The following is a 22,939-nucleotide window of genomic DNA, read 5'->3' as shown; positions in this document are numbered from 1 at the left end:
TGGTCCATCTTCCAGAGAAGTCCAGCATGCCAAACACTGTCAAAGGCCTTCGTGACATCTAGAAGAACCGCTCCACAGTACTCCCGGTTGTTGAAGGCGCGAGTGATGTACTCCACAACACGTACAATCTGCTGGGTCGTGGAGTGGCCGCTGCGGAATCCAAACTGTTCCGGGGGGAGGATTTCCCGAATATCCAGGATGGTCCGGAGTCGCTGAAGAAGAAGCCGCTCAAACAGCTTGCTGATGTGCGGAAGCAAACTGATAGGCCGGTAGGATTTTGGGTCCTTCCGATCCTTGCCCGGCTTAGGAACAGCAATAACGATGGAGTGCTTCCACGCTGCAGGGTAGGTGCGAGTCCGCAGAACCCAATTGAAGATGGCAGTGAGATGAACCACAGCCAGGAGCGGCAGGTTCTTCAGGACCCGGCCGGTAACGTCGTCAACACCTGGAGCCTTGGACGCCGGGAGAGCCTTGATGCTTGCACGGACTTCGGCCACTGAAATAGGTGGTATGTCGTCACGGTCCTCCTCCCCGTCCCCGTGGAGGATGGTCTGCACCGCTGCGTCAACCTGGTCGACGTGTAGCTGGTCCACATCTTCTTGAAGGGGGGTAAAATTCTCCTGAAAGATGTCCGCAAGGAGATTCGCCTTATCCTCATGTAGATAGGCCGTCCCAGTCGGTGTTGCAAGAGGGGGCATCCGTGTCCTGCGCTTCGTAAAAAAGCGGACCGCATTCCAGTGCATGGGGTCAGGGGTGAACGCCTGCAGTTTCTCAGCCCAGCGTCGATTCTTATGCTGGACAATTGCGGCCTTGATGTCACGGCGCAGGCTGTTGATGTGGCGCTTCAGCTGTGGGTCCCTGGTCACACGCCATTCCTTGCAGAGGCGATTACGTGTGCGGATGTCCTGGAGGATTTCCGCTGGGAGAGCGGAAGATGCGACTGTGCTGGTGCGCGGGCGGGGCGTCGCTCCCACCAGAGCTGCTGTGAGTGTATCAGCAAACTGGGCTGCAGAGGCCTCGTGAACTCCGACGCCATCCACCTGTCGCTGCAGGGCTGCAGTAACTCGACGCTGAAAGCACGGCCAGTCCGTGCGGTTGAGATTGAGGCGGCCTGTACTCTGCACCGGGGCGACGTCCAGTTGAAAGAGAACTGGCAGGTGGTCGGAGTTCAGGGCGTGGAGAACGTCAGCAGTCAGGAACTGATGAAGTCCCCGAGTAATAGCGATGTCAAGTACGTCAGGCCTCCCTCTGCTTGGATAACACGTTGGCTCCACGGGACCACAGACATACGCATTCACCTCTTCAGTGGCCTGGAGTAGAAGGCGCCCATTACGATTAGTGACCAATGAATTCCAGGCCGCATGTTTGCAATTGAGGTCACCTGCGATGAAATATTTGCCTGGAGTCCGTAGAAGGAGACGGGCATCATCGATGAGGAGCTGGCGGCGAGGGCTCCGGTAGACAGCCATAAACGTGACTGGTCCAGTGGCTGTTTCAACCTGGACAGCAGTGACTTCTATAGACCCGATGGCAGGCGGTTGAATTTCACAATGCGGGATGGAGGAGCGGATGAAGATCGCCGTGCCACCCCCCTGCGTCGGTCTGTCGGTCCGAAAGCATCGGTAATTTGCGATGTTGGAGCGGATGCCTGGTTTGAGAAACGTCTCATTCACCAGGCATATGTCCACGTCATGTTCAAACAAGAACTGCCGGAGCTCCTCAAGGTCGTAGGTGAGGTTGGCGGCGTTATAAGCCACGATGCGGAAATCATCCAAGCGGCGGCGTCTAGGCATGCTGGGCTACGGAAGTGTCTGCAGTAGGAGCCTGAAGGCTGCGTGAGATCGTCGCCTCCACCGTGGCGGCGATGGTTGCAGGCAGGTTGACGATGGCATGGGTCAACTCGGTCACCATCGTGGTCAGATGCTGCAGCAGCTGGAAAACGTCATGGAGCCCAACAGTAGGCACCGCAGTGGGTGAAGGAGAAGCTGGCTGGCGGTCCTGGCGCGGAAGAGGCGGCGGGACGCTTGGCACCTCGGCAGCTGCAGTAGCCCGTGGGTGGGAGACGCCCTTCAGGGCATCGGCCACTGTGATACCGGGCTGGATCCTCGCGGACCGGCGTTCCATGAGGGAGGGCCACGTACGGTTGTCATTGGCCGGCCGTGTGGGCGGCGGTTGGCGCCGCCGGCGGGTATCAGCACGTCGGGAAGGCGGGACGGGAGGAAGACCCCGCTGCCGACGGCTAGCCGCCTTATGCTTCGCGCAGGAACGAAAATTGGCAGGATGACTGCCTCCACACAGGCCACAGACGGGCGGCTCTTCCTTGCTTCGTGGACAAAGGCGGCTGTCGTGGCCAGCACCACACTTGACGCACATAGGCGGCATAGTGCAGTGACGGGCCACGTGGTTGAACCCTTGGCACCGGAAGCATTGGACCGGGCCACGGGACTTCCGCAGACGTTCCACGGTGACGGAGAGGTCGTAAATCCTGGTTAGCTGGAATATTTCCCGATGCCGAGGAGTGTCCTGCAGGACGACGACGCGGTGGCCAGTAAGCTGATTGGTCCCGGGCATACGATGGTAATCCACCACCGTCGCGACGAAGCCGAGGTCCTCCAGTTCTTCCTTCAGTTCGTCATGGGTGAGAGACGCCGGAATGTGCTTCAACAGCGCCTTCAGAGTCGGCGGACGTACCGCTGGATAGGTATACATGGGTAGCAAGCGCGGGAGGCGCGGCGCGGCGGTGCGCAGAGTGGCGGCCGCTCTCTCGGCCGTCCGCGCCCGCCCGCGACACTGGCTGGGCCTTGTGATTCTCTGCTCTGCTGCTGTGCTGTGCTTGCGTGCCTGCCTGCCGTCCCGCTCGCTCTCGCTCTCGCTGTGTGTTACGCGCGTCGTCGAAATGGCAGATCAGGCGGCTACGAACGAGACTGCTGCGGCACCCGCCGCCACCGGCACTACGAAGAAGGCCAAGTCTGCGTCGTCTGCGAAGAAGCCGCGCGCCAAGCCTGCGCACCCGCGCACCTCTGAGATGGTGACGGCCGCCATCAAGAGTCTGAAGGAGCGCGGCGGGTCGTCGCTGCAGGCGATCAAGAAGTACATTGCCGCGCACTACAAGCTGGACGCGGAGAAGCTGGCGCCGTTTATCAAGAAGTACCTCAAGTCGGCCGTCGTGGCGGGCGAGCTGGTGCAGACGAAGGGGAAGGGCGCGTCCGGCTCGTTCAAGCTTGCCGGCGCCGGCGGCGGGGGGGCGGCCGAGGGCGGCAAGGCTCGTGCTGGCGGTGCCAAGAAGAAGCGCGCCGCTCCGGCCAGCAAGGAGAAGAAGGGCGCCCGTGCGGCCGGCGCAAAGAAGGCTGGTGGCGTGAAGGCGGCGACCGGTCGGAAGGCGGGCGCCGCCAAGAAGGCGTCTGCGGCGTCGGCCGCTCCCGCGGGTGCGAAGAAGGCGGCTGCGGCCAAGCCGGCCAAGGCCAAGTCGCCGTCGAAGGCGAAGAAGGCCGCCAAGGTTCCGACGAAGAAGCCGAAGGCGCCGCGCCCGAAGAAGGCGACGACGCCGTCTAAGGCGAAGGCTTCGCCCAAGAAGAAGAAGTAGAGTAGAGGAGAAAGAGATGGGAGAAAGGAAGGGTTTGGCGCTTGACTCCGTCGTCCCCACCCCCCGTCGTCGTCTAGTGGCGCGCAAGAGACGCGCGGCCCAAAACGGCCCTTCTCAGGGCCATCAAAGCACGTCGGGGAAGGTTTTGATTGTCGTGTTGCGTTTGGTGTGGGTGTCTGTCTGTCTGGCGTTTCTGTATGCCCGTGGGGATGCTGTTTGCGTGCCGTGGTGGTTGGATTGCGGGGGTCGGTGGCGGGTGTGGGCGGCGGTAGCGGTAAGCGGTGTTGTTGTTGATTGTCGCCGTGTTTGTGGCGGCGGCCGACGGTTGGTTTTCTGTCACGTTGTTTTGTTTGAATACGTTGGTTGGCTTGCCTGCGTTCGTTCTTCTCGGATGTCTGTCTTGTCTAGTCGTGTCTGGTCTTTGTTGTTTTGTTCCTTTGTGTGTGTGTGTGTGTGTTATGTTTTGCAACGGGGGGCACGTTGAGATGTGGAAGGAGTCGGCGGGGATTTCGGTGGCGTGTAGAGCGAGCGAGCGCGCCTGCCTGGCCGTTGGCCGTCGGAGTGGAGTGCGGGTTTGTTTTTGTGTTTTCGAAACGAAAGCGGCGGCCGGCCGGCCAGCCACCCGTGCGGTGTGACGTCGGCCGTTGGGTATTGTGCGCTTTGAGCGCCGGGGAGGGATGATGTGTGATTGTTGCGCGCTGCTAAGCAGGCAGGCAGAGTGAGCGGGTGTGGCGGACGGACGGGAAGTGGTGGTTGTTGTTTTTGGGTTGCGGGGCGAGAGGCAGGCGACCGACAAAGTTTGCTCGCGACGGAGAGATGTTAGTGGCCCTGAAAAGGGCCGTTTTTGTTTGTGCGGTGCGGTGCCGCGGCGCGGTTTAGGCGCGCTCGCCGCGGATGCGGCGCGCGAGCTGGATGTCCTTGGGCATGATGGTGACGCGCTTGGCGTGGATTGCGCACAGGTTGGTGTCTTCGAAGAGGCCGACGAGGTAGGCCTCGCTGGCCTCCTGCAGGGCCATGACTGCGGAGCTCTGGAAGCGCAGGTCGGTCTTGAAGTCCTGGGCGATCTCGCGCACTAGGCGCTGGAATGGCAGCTTGCGGATGAGCAGCTCTGTGCTCTTCTGGTAGCGCCTGATTTCTCGCAGGGCGACGGTGCCCGGCCTGTAGCGGTGGGGCTTCTTGACGCCTCCGGTGGCGGGCGCGCTCTTCCTCGCCGCCTTGGTGGCGAGCTGTTTGCGCGGCGCCTTTCCGCCGGTGGACTTGCGGGCCGTTTGCTTTGTGCGGGCCATAGCGGTAGCGGAGCGGCGTGCGTGGAGGTTAGGTGCGGCGCGGCGTCCGGTGCTGCCTTGACAACGGGCCCGCGCGCCTCCGTGCTGCGCTTATATGCCCTCGGTTGCGCGTGGTGGGGGGAGGGCGGGCCAGAGTCTATATAGGGGGGCGGCGGGCGCGCTGGGCGCAGACCGTAGCCGACTCGCCAGCCGCTGCAGCTGCTGTTTGTGCACGTTTTGCTTTGCCCGAGGAAGGAAGGATGACAGGCCGCGGCAAGGGAGGAAAGGGGCTCGGCAAGGGTGGCGCCAAGCGGCACCGCAAGGTGTTGCGCGACAACATCCAGGGCATCACGAAGCCCGCCATCCGCCGCCTGGCTCGCAGGGGCGGCGTGAAGCGCATCTCTGGTCTGATCTACGAGGAGACCCGCGGGGTGCTGAAGGTGTTCCTGGAGAACGTGATCCGCGACGCGGTGACGTACACTGAGCACGCCAAGCGCAAGACTGTGACGGCCATGGACGTGGTGTACGCCCTGAAGAGGCAGGGGCGCACCCTGTACGGTTTCGGCGGTTAGGCTGCGTCGCAGCGGGCGCTGGCCTTCCCGCGGCCGTGCTTGTGGGTGGGAGAGACTAGAAAACGGCCCTTTTCAGGGCCACCACACTGTTCGGAAGTTGAAAAGTGCGAAAGAGTCTGTGTTGTTTGTTTGTTTCTTTCTTTCCGTTTGAGCGACGTGATGTGACTGGGAGGGGAGAAGGAAAGGAAACGTGTCATGTGGCTGGCTGTGTGTGGGAGCTGCTTCGTTTGTGTTTGTTATTGTGTGTCGTTGTATCGATCGCGACGGAGATGGCGGGCTGTGTGTTGTTGTGCGAGAGGCGGTGATTATTTGCTTGCGTGGTTTGGCTCTGTGTGTTTGCGGCGGCGTTGGGGTTTCCGAGGCAAGGCGTGTGGGCACAGGCGGCCGGATCAGCTGTTTCGTTCGTGTCGACGGCCGTTGCGCGCGGGAGTGGAGGGCGGTGTGTCGACACGCCTCCCTGTAACAATGGTCATTATTGCTGCCGTTGTCGTTTGGAAGGCGACTGCGACCGTGCAAAATGAATGTGTGTGTGTGTGTGTGTTTGTTGGGCCACACGGGCTGTGTGGACGACAAGATGGCGGACGTGCGCCGGCGGCGGCTGTGCTGTGAAAGTGCAAAGTTAAAACAAAACAAGGTGCGGCGAGGACGACTGAAATTTTGCTTTGGACGTAGGTTTGTGTGGTGGCCCTGAAAAGGGCCGATTGTTGTGGGCCGGGCCGAGCCGAGCCGGCAAAGCGCGTTGCGTGCAGGGGAGCACGCGGCGCTGCGATTGCCTTGGCCTCCTTTAGGCCTTCTTCTCGGTCTTCTTTGGCAGCAGGACGGCCTGGATGTTGGGCAGGACACCACCCTGTGCGATGGTGACGCCCGACAGGAGCTTGTTGAGCTCCTCGTCGTTGCGGATGGCAAGCTGCAGGTGGCGCGGGATGATGCGCGTCTTCTTGTTGTCGCGGGCCGCGTTTCCGGCCAGCTCGAGCACCTCAGCCGCGAGGTACTCCATGACGGCGGCGAGGTAGACGGGCGCCCCGGCGCCGACGCGCTCTGCGTAGTTTCCCTTGCGCAGGAGGCGGTGGATTCTGCCGACCGGGAACTGGAGCCCAGCCCTGCTTGAGCGGGACTTTGACTTGCCCTTGACTTTGCCTCCCTTTCCGCGTCCGGACATGGCGATGGGCTAGCGACGGTGCACACGAAACGGAAACGAAAACGACCGGTGCGAGCGGCAGCGAGTCGAGCAGCGGAGTGCGTGCCGGCGCGCGCGCGGCCTCCTTTCGTCTGGACTGGGGGTGGAACATCCCAGGCTAACGTGAACGTAGGGTTTACCGAGAGGCATTTCCTACCAAGGCTGTAGGGTGTGGTTGGCGGTGGTCAGCGCGTATGATAACTGGAAATCGCTGAGAGGAAGAAGTGGTGGTGAGTCTTCTGGGCTGACCTGATTATTCGATCAGGGCAACGGGCCGCCTGTAGTGGTCGTGATGGTCATTATGTCGTCCTAACCTCCGGACGAGGGGATTGTCTGAAGTGCGGGTGGCAGTATAAAACCGGCGCGCTGCGTCTTGAAATCTCTCCCGGACGAGGGGTTCCTCAGCCGCCTGATGGAGGGGGCGATGAGGGAAATCACGCGGCACATGGTAAACTCGGCGCAAGAGCTTGTTTTGTAGTTGCTGGAGCCTCTGAATGTGGGAGGGGGCAGCATTGCCCCAGACTTCACAGGCATAGTCCATGACCGGACGAATGCACGTGCGATAGATATGCAGTCCGTTGGCGACAGGGAGCGAGGAAGTTTCGTTGAGCATGGGGTACAATGCCCCAGCCCTCTGAGATGTCTTCCGGTGTACAGCGGTGACGTGAGCCTTCCATGTCAGGGTGCGATCGAGAATGACCCCGAGGTAGGTAGCAGTCGTGGTCCAGGTGATGGCCTGATTACAAAGCACCAGTGGCGGCACGTCAGGTGGGAGACGGCGAGTGAGGAGCATCGCCTGAGATTTGGTGGCGTTGAAGCCGATCCGCCAGTCGGCGGCCCAGCGCTCGAGGTCCTGCAGAGCAGCTTGCAGACGTCGGAGGACGGCGTCGATGTTGCGATGGCGCGAGAAGAGGGCCGTGTCATCAGCATAGATGGCACGACCAACCCTCGGGGAAATCGGCAGGTCAGAGGTGTAGACAGCATACAATATCGGGCCCAGAACGCTCCCTTGTGGCACTCCAGCAAGGACCGGGCGAACAGAGGAAGTCGTGCTGCCAACTCGGACGACAAATGTACGGCCCTCAAGGTAGTTGCCAAGTAGGCGGACGAAGCACGAAGGGATGCCGAGATGGAACAACTTGAAGAGCAGGCCGTGGTGCCAGACGGTGTCAAAGGCCTTGGACACATCAAGCAAGACAAGGCCGCAAAACTCCCGATTGTTGAACGCCAGTGTCGCCTCCTCGACGACGCGGAGCAACTGTTGAGTGGTGGAGTGGTGCTGGCGGAAGCCAAACTGTTCCCGAGGAATGATGTTGTCCTGGTGAAGCAGCCGGCCGAACCTAGAGAGGAGGATCCTCTCGAAAACTTTACTCAGCGTCGGGAGGAGACTGATGGGGCGATAATGCTCCGGTACTGTCCTGTTTTTGCCCGGCTTCGGGACCGCCACAACGACAGCCTTCTTCCAAGCTTCTGGGTACTGCAGTTGGTGAAAGATGGCGTTGAAGAGAGCGACCACAAACAGGATGGCAATCCTGGGCAGCATGCGGAGGACTCTCCCGTCAACGTTGTCGTGCCCCGGGGCCTTCGTCTGGGGAAGTCGGCGAAGATGGTCAGTGACCTCCCTTTCCGATGTCGGGACAATGGTGGCGTCACCGTGATCGCCGTGGAGGAAGGCAGCAAGTCTGGTCTCAACTGTGCGGACGTTCTCGTTGTCGTCCGGCGCCGCAAGGGGCCGGAAGTTGGCCTCAAAAGTCGTCGCCAGGGCCTCGGCTTTAGCGGCGGGCGTGTAAGCAGGTCCATCGGTAGTTGTGAGCGGCGGCATGTGTGGGCGGTGCCGTGTGAGGGAACGGACCAACTCCCACGTGTCGGCCCCAGGATCAACTGAGGCAAGCTTCTCCTCCCACCGGCGGATACGGTGAGCAGCAAGGGCAGCCTTGATGACGCGGCGAAGATGATTGATGCGCCGCTTCAGCACGGGCTGGCGTGTTTCATGCCAAACTCTGTTGAGACGGTTTCGTTCTCGGATAAGGTCCCGTAAGTCTGCAGGGAGTGCTGGAGCTGCCACTGAAGAAACCCGTGGAGGCGTAGTGGAGTCAGCAACAGCCGTGGTGAGAGCCGCAGTCAGCGTGTTAAGAGCAGCATTGACATCCGTGTGCAGTGGAGGTGGCTCATCCGGGAGGCGTTGCAGAACAAGCTGCCGGAAGCGCGGCCAGTCGGTCTTCCGGGTGTCGAGCTTCACCGCTGGTGGAAGCGGAGTGACATGTAGTCGAAAGAGCACCGGCAAGTGGTCGGAGCTCAAGGCGTGGAGAACGTCGGGGGTGACAAACCAGTCGACACCCTTGACGAGACAAATGTCCAAAACGTCGGGAGCAGAGCCGTTCGAAGGGTAGTGCGTCGGCTCAGCAGGTCCATACACAGAAGCTCGTGCCCTCTCAGCAGCATGATAGAGCCGCCTCCCACTGACGTTCAGCGTCCGAGAATTCCAGAGCTGGTGCTTGGCATTCAGGTCTCCAGCGAGGAAGAGCTTGACCCCAGCACGAAGGAGAGTGTCAGCATCATGGACGGTGAGGTGGCCTCGTGGCGGCCGGTACACGGAGAGAAAGATGACCGTTCCAAGGGACGTCTCCACTGCAACGGCCGTGGCTTCACAGGAGTCCAACCTCGGCAGAGGGACACGATAGTGCCGGAGTGTCCGCTTGACATAGATGGCTGTCCCACCGCCAGCCGTCAGCCTGTCGTCGCGATAGCAGACGTAATTCGGGGCGTTCGCTCGAAGTCCAGGTTTGAGGTGTGTCTCGGTGAGGAGACACACATCCACGCTGTAATCCTGGAGGAACTGCCGGAATTCCAGAAGCGCAGGGAAGAGGCCATTCGCGTTCCACGTTACAGCCGTGAAGGTCTGGTGGCGCCTAAGGTTGTGAGCCATGGCCAGCGGATGCGATCGCCGTGGCAGTGGGGAAACTTCGGAGGGCTGCATGGACTGCAGCAGTGATGGCGGTCGGCAGCTGGGCCAGAGCGGCAGAGACAGCCACGAGGGTGGCCTGGACTTCTTGCAAGACCGCGATGAAATCAGCAGCTGCAGCAGGTGGAGCAGGCCCGTCTTCAGAGCGTCGCAGAGGCTGGACAGCAGGGGCAGAAGGAGGCGTCGTCCGGCCCTGGAGGACGTCGGCGTAACCAAGGTCCGCCCGAGCAGCAAGCAGACGCCGCTGGGCGGGTTGTCGCGGAGGAGTAGCAGGTGGAGCAGGTGGTGGCGCAGCTCGGCGCCGCTGCTGTTGACCATCGGAGCGGGACGTCTGCCGCAAGGGAGGTAGTCCACGCTGGCGGCGGCTGGCTGCCTTGTGGACAGCGCAACCGCGGTAGCTCGCAGGATGAGCCCGCTTGCACAGGGCACAGGTGGCTGGTTCGTCCCGGGACCGGGTACACTGCTGGCTGAGGTGACCCTCGCCACACTTGACACATCGGGGCCTCATGCGACAGAGGCGGGAAGTGTGGCCCGGCTCCTGACAATTGTAGCATTGGACGAGGCCCTTCCGTGCGCGTAACTTCTCGACGGTCACCGAGAGGTCATAAAACCTGGTGACTTGGTAGATTTGCCTGTTATCAGGCGTATCAGGCAACACGATCTCCATCAAAGGGATGGGGCGCTGGGTACCAGGCATCTTCATCCGGGTGGCTGCAGTGGGCGCGAAACCCATAGTGATGAGGCCGTCCTTAAAGGCGTCCGCCTTCATCTTCAGCGGTATGCCTCGCATGGCAACCTTGAGAACTTTGGGTCGGACAGTGGGGAAGGTGTAGTTTGGGATCCCACGTGCACCAACCATGTCCATGACAGCCACGTAATCTTCAGTAGTGGCGACTGTCAGCTTCAGACGGTCTTCGCCGCAGTGTTTGGCGGTAAAAGCGTTCTTGAGGTTGGCCTGGAGCCAGTCCCGAAGCGTCAGATAATCGTCAGGGTAGTCGATAACAATCGGCGGCAGCTTAGGGCCGGAGCGATGTGTAGCATCGTCGGCGGCCGCCGGTGGAGGCTCGTCAGGATCTTCAGAGTCGGCGCCATCCTGTAGGGCGTCGTACTGATTGGCAGGAGGCACAGGGACAACGGCCGGGCGCCGTCGTGGAGCCGCCCTCTTCTTAGGCGGCGGTTTCTTGAATCCAGCGTCACTCGTACCAGAAGTGTGTGGATCGTCACTGGCGGACGTGACAGCCGATCGCTTGCGCTGAAGCACCCTCTGCGGGGCGCCGGCAGCGCAGTCCTCACGGGGAGGGTCGGTAGAGTAGTCCATCTCATCGTCCTGGGCGCGCGTAGTCGTCATATACTCTTGGTCCTCCTGGGGTTGCCGGGTCGTCATAAGTGGAGCGTCCGATGGGGCCGCCGACGGCGCAGGCGCCGCCGAACGGCGATCAGACAGCTCCGGCGCGGCGGCGGCAGCTGCCGCGACCGCGCGCGCGTCATAAACGTCTTGCTCACTCGCCATCTCGAACTCGAACTGCGTGCCGGCGCAGCGCGCGCTCCTCTCTAATTTCTTCCTCTTATTGGAAGGTGTTGCTGGGAAGGTTATTGTCCCTTGGGGACATTTCCTTCACTGTGGCTGGGTGTTTTTGGATGTACTGTTCTTTTGTTTTTATCTGTTGTGGTGAGAGGTGTGTGGTTCTGTTGTTTTACTCGTGAGAGGTGTGTGGTTCTGTTGTTTTACTCAGGAGAGTATTGATTTGGGTCTCTTATATTTATCATGTGTTTGGTCGTATTGGCCAAGTGTGTTGATGAGTTCATTATATGCGGTACCGGCTGTGGCATAAAACTGTTCTGCCAGGTTTCGGAACCGTGTTTGTAGTGTATCGATATCCGCAGCAGCATGTAGATCTGCTGTGGGGAATCGTGGAGGTACGTGTAAGGCTCTCCGGAGAGCTCTGTTTTGAATCTTTTGTAGGCGGCCTATTGTCGATCTGGCTGCATAGCCCCATACGGGGCATGCGTATTCCAGTATCGGCCTAATAAGGCTTCTATAGACCGCTACTCCGGTGCTGGGGTCTAGTGAACTGCGTTCATTCAATATAGGATAGAGGACTTGCATCCTTCCTAGGGCTTTCTTGCGGAGTTCCTCGATGTGGCACTTCCAAGTTAGTCGCTTGTCCAGTGTCACACCGAGGTATCTCGCCGTGTTTCTCCAGGGGAGATTTTGCCCTTGTAGCTGCAGCAGTTGGATGGGTCTTCTTAGGGGGCGGCGTTTCCCGATGCGTCTTGTTATCATAAGTGCCTGGGTCTTTTCAGTATTCAATGAGATGCGCCATTTCTTGGCCCATGAGTCAGTCCTGTTTAGTGCTGTTTGTAGTCTTCTCGTTGCCAGGTTCCTGTTCGTGGAGCAGGAGAAGAAGGCGGTGTCGTCTGCATATTGTGCTGTTTGGACGTGCTGCGTTACAGGAATGTCGGCTGTGTAAAGGTTGTACAGGGTAGGACCCAGTACGGACCCTTGGGGCACTCCAGCGCGTATTCTTCTCCTGCTCGACTGTGATCGATCGATCTTAACGGAGAATGTCCTACTGGTTAGATAGCTCTGTATAAGTTTTACTATCGTCCCTGGGAAGCCTTGGGTGTACATTTTGTGCAAGATTCCGGTGTGCCAGACTGAATCAAAAGCCTTGGCGACGTCTAATAAGACGATCCCGCAGTAGCCCTTTCGGTTGAAGCTTTCTGTAGCTGCTTCAACTACCCTCATTATTTGTTGGGGGGCGGAGTGTTGTTGCTGGAAACCGAATTGAAATTTTGGCATAATTTGCTCTCTTCTGATGTGATCTTGAATCGGAGTTAAGAGGAGGCGCTCGTACAGTTTGCTGAGGGTGGGCAGGAGACTAATTGGTCTGTAGTGCTGCGGGAATACCGGGTCTTTCCCTGGTTTTGCGATCGCGACTACTTCTGCATGTTTCCACTGGGTCGGGAATTTTTGTGATCGCGTAATTTCATTGAAGATATCAGCTAAGTGGGTTATTGCCAGTGGCGGGATATGTTTTAGGAGTTCGTTGGTGAGCTGGTCGTGGCCTGGTGCCTTTTTTATTGGCAGTGACTTGATGGCTCCTGCCACGTCTTCAGGGCTGAAGAGTGGCGTGTATTCATCTTCGTCTTCTGCTGCTAAAAAGGTGGCCAGTTGTCTGCGAACTGTTTCGACGTGTTCCCTGTCCTGTGCCTCTGCTGGCGTGAATTGCTTCTCGAACACGTCGGCTAGCGCGTTTGCTTTGTCTACGGCGCTGAACTGCAGTCCACGTTCGCCGTGCAGAGGCGGCATTCTAGCGCGTCTTTTCGTGAACTGTTTTGTGGCTTGCCATAGACTGTGGTCTTCTAAGTTGAGAGTTGATAGTCTTTCGGACCATTGCTGGTTGCGGTGCTCAGTGAGCGCAACTTTCAACTCTCTTTGTAGTCTGTTGAGCAGCCTCCTTGTGTTTCTGTTGCCTGTGAGTTTCCACTCTTTGGCGATCCTGTTTTTGTGTCTTATTTGTGCAAGCAGGTGCTGGGGAAGTTGCCTGGGGCGGGGGGGACCCGCTGGCGCAGGCGTGGCTTCCTCAGCTGCTTGCAGGATCGCGTTCGTGAGGTCTTCCAGCGTTTGCTCGACAGTGTCTGCTGTTGGAGGCGGGGCTTGGGTCAGTTCTGTAGCTATATTGGCGCGGAACTGTTCCCAATTTGTGCGTTTGTGTGAGGTTCTTAGCTGTGGGATAGAGAGCCATTCTCCCATATCGACCTCGAGAATGACAGGGTTGTGGTCCGACGACATTCTGTTCATTGAACTTGCGGACACAAAACCCATGATGTGTTTTGTGAGCGCAATGTCGAGGACGTCTGCCCTGTTCCCGTTTTTCGGGAAGTGGGTGGGTTCCTCTGGGCCCCACACTTGGAACTGATGCGTGCGCGCGAGTCGTTGCAGTTGTCGACCAGCTCTATTACTTACTCTTGAGTGCCAGTCTGCGTGTTTGGCATTGAGGTCTCCTCCTATTAGGAGCTTGCCTCTTATTTGGCTTAATGCAGCTATGTCGTCCTCTTCAAGCGTTGGGGAAGGGGGGCGGTAGGCTGCAACGACTGTGAGGGGTCCTGTTACGGTGGCTATTTGTATTGCGACCGTTTCTACCTGTTGGGTTGCTGGTGGGTACACCTGGTGGTGTTCTATGCCTCGTTTGACGTATACTGCGACCCCGCCTCCTGCAGTGGGCCGATCGCGTCTGTAACAATTGTAATTTGGTGCAGATGCCCTTACCCCTGGTTTAAGGTGTGTTTCGGCTACTAGGCATACGTCAATGTTTTCCTCTTTTATGAATTCTCTAAATTCGAGGGCTTGATTGAATAGACCGTCTGCGTTGAAGACGCAGATTTTGAGACCTTGTATATTTGGTCGTCTATCCATGGTGGGGTGTGGGGTTTCCTGTGGTAGTCGCTGTAGGTTGCGACTGCTTAGCTGCCGTAGCGAGTTCGGCTGGAAGGCGCGTGATGCTGGCAAGAACGTTGACCAAGTGGGTCATCTGTTCTTGCAGCATTTTGATCGACGAGGCGAGTCCCTGTATAGTGGCGTCCTCGGTTGATTGATGCAGACTGGGCTTGGGCCGGCGCAGCCGGGGTGGGGGTGCTTTATGGGCTCGGGTGCGGCGGCCGGTTGCGCGCGCGCCCCATTGGTCGGCGGCCGCAACAGGGCGAGCTGGTAAAGGTGCGGCGGCGGCTGGCGGCGGGTGCCACTGTGTGGGGAGACGCTGACTAGAGCGGAGCGCTTGCTACTGGTGTTGCTGCTGCCGTACGTTCGTTCGAGATGCCGCCCAAGACTAGCGGGAAGGCCGCCAAGAAGGCTGGCAAGGCGCAGAAGAACATTTCGAAGGGCGACAAGAAGAAGAAGCGCAAGAGGAAGGAGAGCTATGCCATCTACATCTACAAGGTGCTGAAGCAGGTGCACCCTGACACGGGCATCTCGTCGAAGGCGATGAGCATCATGAACAGCTTCGTGAACGACATTTTCGAGCGCATTGCGGCCGAGGCTTCTCGCCTGGCGCACTACAACAAGCGCTCGACCATCACGTCCCGCGAGATCCAGACCGCTGTGCGGCTGTTGCTGCCTGGCGAGCTGGCCAAGCACGCCGTGAGCGAGGGCACGAAGGCGGTGACCAAGTACACGAGCTCCAAGTAAGGAGGTGGCTCTGGAGTGGAAGGAAGGATGGAGAAGGCTCCTCCGTTGCGAGAGCGGCAAAACGGCCCTTTTCAGGGCCACCAACTTGCCTTTTGCGGGAAGGGCGGAATTGTTGTTGTTGTTGTTTGTGTGGACGGCTGTGATGTATGTGTGCATTTTGATTGTGGGTGGGGGGGGGCGCGTCAAAGCGTGTTGCGGGGGACGGCCACGAGGTTGGTCGCCGTGGCGTGGAATGGTGGCACGCCTCGTTGGAGTGGTTTTGACCCATTGGTGGTGGTGTGTGTGTGTTACCTGTCTGCGAGGGGGGACAGTGCGATCGGCGACTTTTGTGTCACCGTAACGACGGCCGTTTGCGGGTTTGTTTTTTGCACATCATACATGGCGAGGGTGAAATGTGAAATGTTTTTGTTTGGTTTTTTTTTGCCGCCCACTATTCCCTTTGCTGTACGCCGAGTTTGACAATGGTGCGACGTAACTGCAGCGTGGAGGTGTGTGAGTGACGTTGAAATTGAACGTGCCATTAAGACGCATTGTTGTTGTATTGTACTGTACGTGTACGGCGACACGCACGATGATGTACCATTCGACTCTGATTTTTGATAGCCGTGTCTGACTGATTGCGTACGACGCACGCACACCGATGTCGTCATTCAAGATGCACGCGTGTCCAGTGCAGTACAGTAAGCGCGACGCTAGACGGCGGCGGCGGCGGCGGCGGCGGCGGTCGTCGTTTGTTTGGCGAATGTCTGTACACGTGTTTGTCTGTGTCCATCCGGTATGTATGTGTTTGTTTGAAAGTGTTTTGTGTGTCGGTGACGTGGTCCGATCCGTCGCCCCCTGAGTAACTGTCGATCGGCGCGATAGACCGGCGTCACGCAACTGAACCGAAGTCTTGGGCACACCCGTCATACTGTTGTACACCGTCGCGCTGAGAACGGTGACGAAAGGTTGACTTTGATCGGTCGAATGTCTGGGCAGAACGTGAGGAATGAGGCAAGAGTGCAAGGAGGGGGGGCAAAAGAGAGAGGAAGGGAAAAAGGGGAGAAACGCATTCGTAGAGCAACGGAACGTTCCCGTGTCGGAGGCGTATTGGAGCCGCACTGAAATGCGTTTAACGGCGGCGCGGCTGCAAGTGTCTGCCGTGGTGAACGTTACCTTTGACGGCTGCATTGGGCTTTGCTTTTGCTTTTGCTTTTGCTTTCGCTTTCGCTTTCGCTTTCGCTTTCCCGGATGTACGTAACGTTTGTTGATATGGTTGTGAGGAAGAGTGTATGACAGTGCCGTGCCGTCCATGTTCGTGTGCCCTCCCATTGTGTGTATGCTATTGTCTGTGTACTTGAATGATGTATGTAGGTGTTAGTGGACATGTTTCACCAGTGGGGGGAAATGGATCGTCGATAGTTGGCGTCACTCTGTCACGGTCGAGATGACGCACCCTCCGTACAGAAAGGTGTCGAGAAAGTGTGTGTGTGTGTGTGTGCGTCCGTGAATTGGCAGTGTTTGGAGGTGGGCGTGCCCTGCATGTGGCCCGGAAGGCTGTTCGTTTGGCGGTAGTGTTGTGTGGACAGGGGAGGGGCATGCGTAACGCTGCTGGCATGGCATTTCGGGAGATGGGAGGGGGCAAACGAGGAGCGGCGGCCAAAGAAAGGCGGGACGGGGAGGGGCGCGGTGTGGGTGGCTTGCGCCTGTGCTCGGCGTTGTGGTTTGTGCAAAAGAGGAGGAGAAAAACAATGAGTTGCCAGGGAGGGGAGCGGTGTTGTGTTGTGGTTGTCGTGGTGTAGCCGCAGACGCGGCTGTCAGTGAACGTGGCGAGACGGACGGATGCGCGGAGGGGCGGGGGCGGCGCATTTCGCCGGTGCCGTGCCGTGCCGTGCCGTGCCTGACAGCCGCGTGGTCGCTGTGTTGTTGGTGGCGTGGGGGCGAGGAGAGTACCGTACGGGTGTGCTTGTGCGCCGGAAATGGCACACTGCGCCTGCCCGTCTTGGAGGCTGATGGCTGTGGTGTGGAAATGGGGCGCGGTGATGTTGAAGCAGTTGAAGAACAGAAAAGAAACCAAGAAAACGGGAGGCGTGATGCGGCGGTGGTGGTGAGAGCGGGAAAAACAAAACAAACAAAAAAAAAAACAACAAAAAAAAGAAGGAAAAACAACAAGAAACAAAAAAGAAAACAAAAAGTCTATCAATATTAGAATGTAAATGGAAATGGAAATGGACCCAGGTATAACCTCCCTGCACAAATAGCAGAGAGTCCGATGATAATAGAAATGTGCCAGAATGTTAACGTCCCTACAAAACAAACCCAACGATAATATTAATGAAAGAATGAACCGTATGTAACATTGCAACAGACATAATGAAACCTGATAAATTGTATAAGGGCAGCAGCGTTGACCTTTGGCCCTGTATTCAGAATAAAAAGAGCCAAAGATCGTCACCCCAATGAAAAAGACACTGAAACACGTATGTAACATAGCAGCGATGGCGAGACATTGTAGCATCTGTGACCAGAGAGTTTGCGCTGGACCGCGCGAGTGTTGCGAGCGGTTCTCAGTCAGTCAGTCAGTCAGTCGGTCGGTCGTTGCGAGTCTGTAGGTCTGTCTAGTTGAGGGCTGTACTCTGTCAGTAGTCGTCGCGTGCAGTACGCTAATAGTCGTCATGCAGAGCGGTCGGTCAGTAGTAGCAGCCGAGTGCGGTTGTGTGATGTAGGCGGTCGGCAACACTGGTCAAGATGGTGAATAAGGTATACTGTTAATTAATATAATCATTAGATAATGAACAATTTTATTTATTGTAATTATTCTCCAACAAGTTCCCCAATAATAATTTTTATTTCAAAAGCATTTTTCAAACATTTAATTTTTTATTGAACTGAAGAGTTCGTTGCACTTCACATTTCATTCCACTTCTTTGAAGAAAAATTTCACTAAAATCACAAAAAAAAAAGAGAATATTATTATTTGCAATGCAGTTCCTCCAAGCGCTGCGCAACAAACAAGAGCAGAAATGTGACATCCATTTATTCTGAGGTAAGACTTTAATTCTGATTGTTTTGCACAGGGCCAAAGACCGATATTTCGGTTTAATTGAAGTTTCTTGTCACTGAACGGACTTTTAAATGTTGTGAAGAATTTATATTTGAGTCAGATTGCGAATTTAACATTTTTGTTGCCATTTTCAATACCTCTCATTGTGGGCGAGGTTACAATTAGCGCAATGTCCATTAGCATCCGTAAATAACATTGTCCATTATTTTAAATTTTGCGGGGAGGTTACAACGCACAAAAAAAAAAAAAAACAAAACAAAAAATTGCATTTGTATCCGCTCCTCAATTGTAGATACCCCTTACACAGCTGTGTGCAATGAATGAGTGCTGGCTGGTAATTAATTGCACTCCTTGGAGGGAAATGCCATAGGAAGTAGTCTTTAAAAAGTGAATGTTTTTCGTTAAAAGACAAAAGTTACTTTAGAAAAAAGTAATAGTGGGGCTTTTTGTCGTTGAACAAAATAAGTACAATGAACATACGTTATCAGATTTGCGCAAAATGCAGCTTCACACTACCTTTTGATTATAACACAATATACTATACATCGTCCCGAACCGTGACCAGAGTCGCGAGACGAGCAGAGCACGCCGCCGACGCCCGCTCAGTACAACCGTCCACCCGCTACTACTGTCGACCGACTACTACCTCTCCCGACTCGCGCTACAATATATATAACAACTGTTCCTGGCGACCCGGTGCGTGCCACTACTGTCGTCTGGCGCGGTCCAAGCGCCGACTAGCAACGATAAATAACTCTCTGGTCAGACAGAGATGCTGTCATGCCTCGCCATCGCTCTGGTAATGAATACATACGTGTTGCAGCGTGCGTACCACCGGAACACGCAGTGGCGGAGCCAAAGACTGTGTTGTCGAGGTCGAGTGCGAGCGGGAAGAGAGGCAGCGTCGGCACGGAGATGCAAGCGAGCGCGAGACGCACGGGGGCTGCGGCGTGGCGCGTTTGCGGTCGGCGCCTTTGGTGGCAACGGCCGGGACAAGCAGCGGTGTATGGTGTGGTGCGGGGCGGACAGGGGCGGCGGTGGACGGGGAGGAGGCGGCGCGACGACGGCATGGGGGCGAAAACGGGACGGGGGACGGCGGATGTTGAGAGGCGTCACGCGCGGACAGGACACAGACACAGAGACACACAGATTGGAAAGGGAGGGTGCGCGGTAATAGTTGGGAATGTGCGTACCGTGCGGGACGGGAGTGGGCGAGGAACACGGTCGTGGCCCCTGTTTTGGGTGCGTGTGATGACGTCGGTGTGTTGTGGGAAGGGAAGGTGCTGTGGCGGCGGCGCGTAATGGGCGTAGGCCGAAAAGAGAAAGGAACGTCGGCAGTGTGTTGGCAAGCGTCGGTTCGACTGCGACGTTGATGGGCAGGGCAGGGCGAGGTTAATGGTGGTAGGAGTAGGCGTGTGGGCGCACAAAATCTGCCGCTGCAGGCGGTGCCGTAACCGCCATGGCGGGAAGGAGAGAGGGCCAAAGAAAGAAAGAAAGAAAGAAAGAAAGAAGAAAACAAAAAAAAAAAAAAAAAAGGAGGAGGGGGGGGCGAAAGTGGAGAGGCGGTGGTGTGAGAAGGGCGGGGGCGGAAGGAAGGCAGGAAGGACAAGAGGCGAGGCGACGGCTTGCTTTGTGTATCGGTCGGTCTCTGGCTATGCTTCGTTTTCTGCAGCAGGGTCGGTGCGCGGCGTGGCTCGCGGTAGTGGGAACGCCTGGCGGCTGGACGGCCAGCAATGCGGTTGGATGGGCGGCCACAGCACCGCACCTGTGCCCGAGGAGGAGACGCTGGCGGCGGGCCCTGAGGTGAGGCCGGCTCGGCTCGGCTGGGGCTGTGGATGTGTAGGTGTGCGCCGCTGCTGCAACAACGAGTAAAACGCGAGAAGAAGGGATGGCGGTAGAGAGAGGAAAAAAAAAAGGTCGTGTTGTGTTGATGCGCAGGCAGACGCGTACAGAGAGACGAGCCCGGTCTGCAGCAGGGTGTGGCCGTGCCGAGTGCAGAGCAGCGGCGGCTCGGTTCGGTTCGGCCCGGCCCGGCCCGGCCCGGCGGGCCGCGCTGTTGTCGCGGACGTGAGCGCCCCCTGGCGGGTGGCCGGAGGCGGCGCGGCGTGTTGGACGTGTGGCTGGTGGCAGTGCACAATTTGCGAGTGGCTGGCGGTGTGGTGTGGCGGTTGGCGCGTCGGGCGGCGGAGAGAGAGAGAGAGGGGGAGGAGAGGTATGTGTTGCGGGCGCCCTTTGCTGCGCTGCGTCGTTGCGTGTGCCGTACAGGGCGGGCGCTTGTCGACTGTGTGGGCGGTGTGGCGAATTGGCGTGAAACGGCTGCCGAGAGGTGTGTGGTAGCGAGCCGGTCGGTGTCAGTGCGAAGGGGAATGTGCGTGCGTTTGGCGGTTTCGGTGTGCTTTTTGCGGCGTGAGAGTGGGGAATTAGTGGGGCCGGCTGTTGTGTTGGTTCCTTGTGTCTTGTGTCGCGTAGCTTGATGGCAACGTGGAAGGACGCCGGTTTCGTTTCGAGCCTTGCGTGTGGTTGTCGACGTTGACTGGTTGGCGTGTGCATGTGTGGGTCGCGAGTGCGTTTTTGGCTGGCTGTGTGTGTGTGTGTGTGTGTGTGTGTGTGTGTTTTGGGGGGGAAGGGGGAGGCGGTGGTGAAAGTGCAGTCGTTGCCACGGGCGCGTCGTCGGGTGGGGCTGGGGCTGTGCGTCGTGGCGGAAAGGTGGTAGGTTGCGGGAAGCGAGCCCGTCGTTGACGGTGTCGCGTGAGTTGTGACTCGAGTGGGGCGCGGGGCGCGGGACAGGAGCAGCGTGCCGCTGCGTCGTGGTCGTCAGCAGAGGCTGTGCGTGTGCTTGTCCTTTTTGTGGGCGGTTCGTGCGAGGCGTTTTTTGTTTCGTGTTGCCCTAGTTGTTAGTTTATTTTTTTTTTGTGTTTGTTATTTTGAGACGACGACTGGTTGGTGGCGTGCGCGCGAAGTGGCGGTGTGCGCTTCCCGTGTCGTTTTGTTTTTGTTTGGTTTTTTTGTTTTTGTGTGTTTTTTTTTTTTGCACTGGGCCCCGGGGGGTGGGTGGGTGCGTGTGTGTCGATTGCCGGCTGGCGAAAGGTGCGCCATCGGCGGGGTGGGTCGCCGGCACAAGTAGAGGCGGCGGCGTTGTTGCTGTTGTTGTGTGGTGTTTGTTTTGTTCGGCTGTGTCGGCGAGCTGTGTTGCGGTGCGTGTGAATGGTGGTGCAAAAGTGCTGGCGTTGGGGCTGCGACTGCGACGGCGGCGAGCCGCGGGCGCGCATGATAGTGATGTTGTGAACAGCGGCTGTGTACGGTAGTGGTGTTGTTGTAGCACGACGTGCATCCGGGCCGGCGCGGAAAGCGCAGTTGCGGGCGGTTGCCCTTCGGTGCCAGCCATGTCGCGTGAGCGGCGGGTTGCTCTGGTGTCGACACGTGGTGCTCTGGGTTGTTGTGTGGTGCCCTTTGGCCGGTGGGGGTGGTTCGCGTGTGTCTCGTTCGCGCTCGGTATCTGGTCGTGGTCGTGCTGCTCCCCCGTCTGTCGGCGGTTTTCGACGTCGTCTGTACGTTTTTGTTCGTTTGCGGCGTGCCTGCCGACGTCGTCCCGTCGCGACCTTTCAACCGAAAGTGTGGCGCCCGAAGGTGAACGAACGTAACCCTGACCTCGGCGCTTTACGCTGAGCCGAGCGAACCGAACCTAACCTGTGGTGTGGCGAGGTGAGCTCAGCCTGTGAGCCCCTAACGTCTACGTAAGGTAAGCTGTCCGGCTGACGCCTCACGTTTGAACGCTTTTTTTTAACCTAGCACTGACCCCTTAACCTAACGTGTAACCTAACCTAACCTCTGACGCCTGACGTGTTTGAATGCTTAACCTAAGTTTGACGCTTAACCTAACCCAAGTCCCCTTAACCTAACCCACGTCCACCTAACCCTAACCTAACCTAGACGTGTAAACGTAATGTGTAACGCGTAACGTGTAAGGTCGGCTGTCGTGTGTGCTGACGGCAGATTGGGTTGGTCTGTAGATTCGGATTGCGGTTTGCCTCGGTCGAGGGGTTGGGTCGGAAGCGGCGAGGGGCGGCGGCGCCTGTTGCGCAGGCGGCGTCCGTTTGCGGCGGGCAATTGTTGATAAACGGCTGTGAATGTTGGCGGGCGAGAGGAGGAGGACGGCGCGCGATGTGGCCCGACGGCTGCGGGCCGATCGGGAAACGGCGGGAGGGCGACGGAAGGCGATGGGGCGGCGGAGGCGCGTTTGCACGGCCGTCATCGCCGCACGCCTCGGCTTGTGTGGCTGTGGCGCCGGCCGCGCTGGCCGGGCTGCCGCGGCGACGGTGTGGGAGTTTTGCCGAAGGTTTGGCCATTGTGGCGGGTCGTCGGCTGGGGCTGTGGGGGCGGCATTTGGGCGGGGGCGGCGATTCTCGGCGGGCCGACCCAGGCTGTAGCGCGCGGTAGCTGCAGTTTGGCCGTGGTTTGCGGCGCTGCCGTGGCGACTGGTTGGCGACTGTGGTGTGGCTGTGTGTAGCCCCATCCTCGGTGGTTTGAAAGGCGCGGGCGGTTGTGGCGCAGGTTTGGGGCTGCTCCGCACAGGCTGTCGGACGTTGGGCGGTAGCAAGCGCGGGAGGCGCGGCGCGGCGGCGCGCAGAGTGGCGGCCGCTCTCTCGGCCGTCCGCGCCCGCCCGCGACACTGGCTGGGCCTTGTGATTCTCTGCTCTGCTGCTGTGCTGTGCTTGCGTGCCTGCCTGCCGTCCCGCTCGCTCTCGCTCTCGCTCTCGCTGTGTGTTACGCGCGTCGTCGAAATGGCAGATCAGGCGGCTACGAACGAGACTGCTGCGGCACCCGCCGCCACCGGCACTACGAAGAAGGCCAAGTCTGCGTCGTCTGCGAAGAAGCCGCGCGCCAAGCCTGCGCACCCGCGCACCTCTGAGATGGTGACGGCCGCCATCAAGAGTCTGAAGGAGCGCGGCGGGTCGTCGCTGCAGGCGATCAAGAAGTACATTGCCGCGCACTACAAGCTGGACGCGGAGAAGCTGGCGCCGTTTATCAAGAAGTACCTCAAGTCGGCCGTCGTGGCGGGCGAGCTGGTGCAGACGAAGGGGAAGGGCGCGTCCGGCTCGTTCAAGCTTGCCGGCGCCGGCGGCGGGGGGGCGGCCGAGGGCGGCAAGGC

The sequence above is a fragment of the Schistocerca piceifrons genome, unplaced genomic scaffold (assembly GCF_021461385.2).
Source record: "Schistocerca piceifrons isolate TAMUIC-IGC-003096 unplaced genomic scaffold, iqSchPice1.1 HiC_scaffold_426, whole genome shotgun sequence".
NCBI classification, from domain to species: Eukaryota; Metazoa; Arthropoda; class Insecta; order Orthoptera; family Acrididae; genus Schistocerca; species Schistocerca piceifrons.
This window is presented reverse-complemented; position numbering follows the sequence as displayed.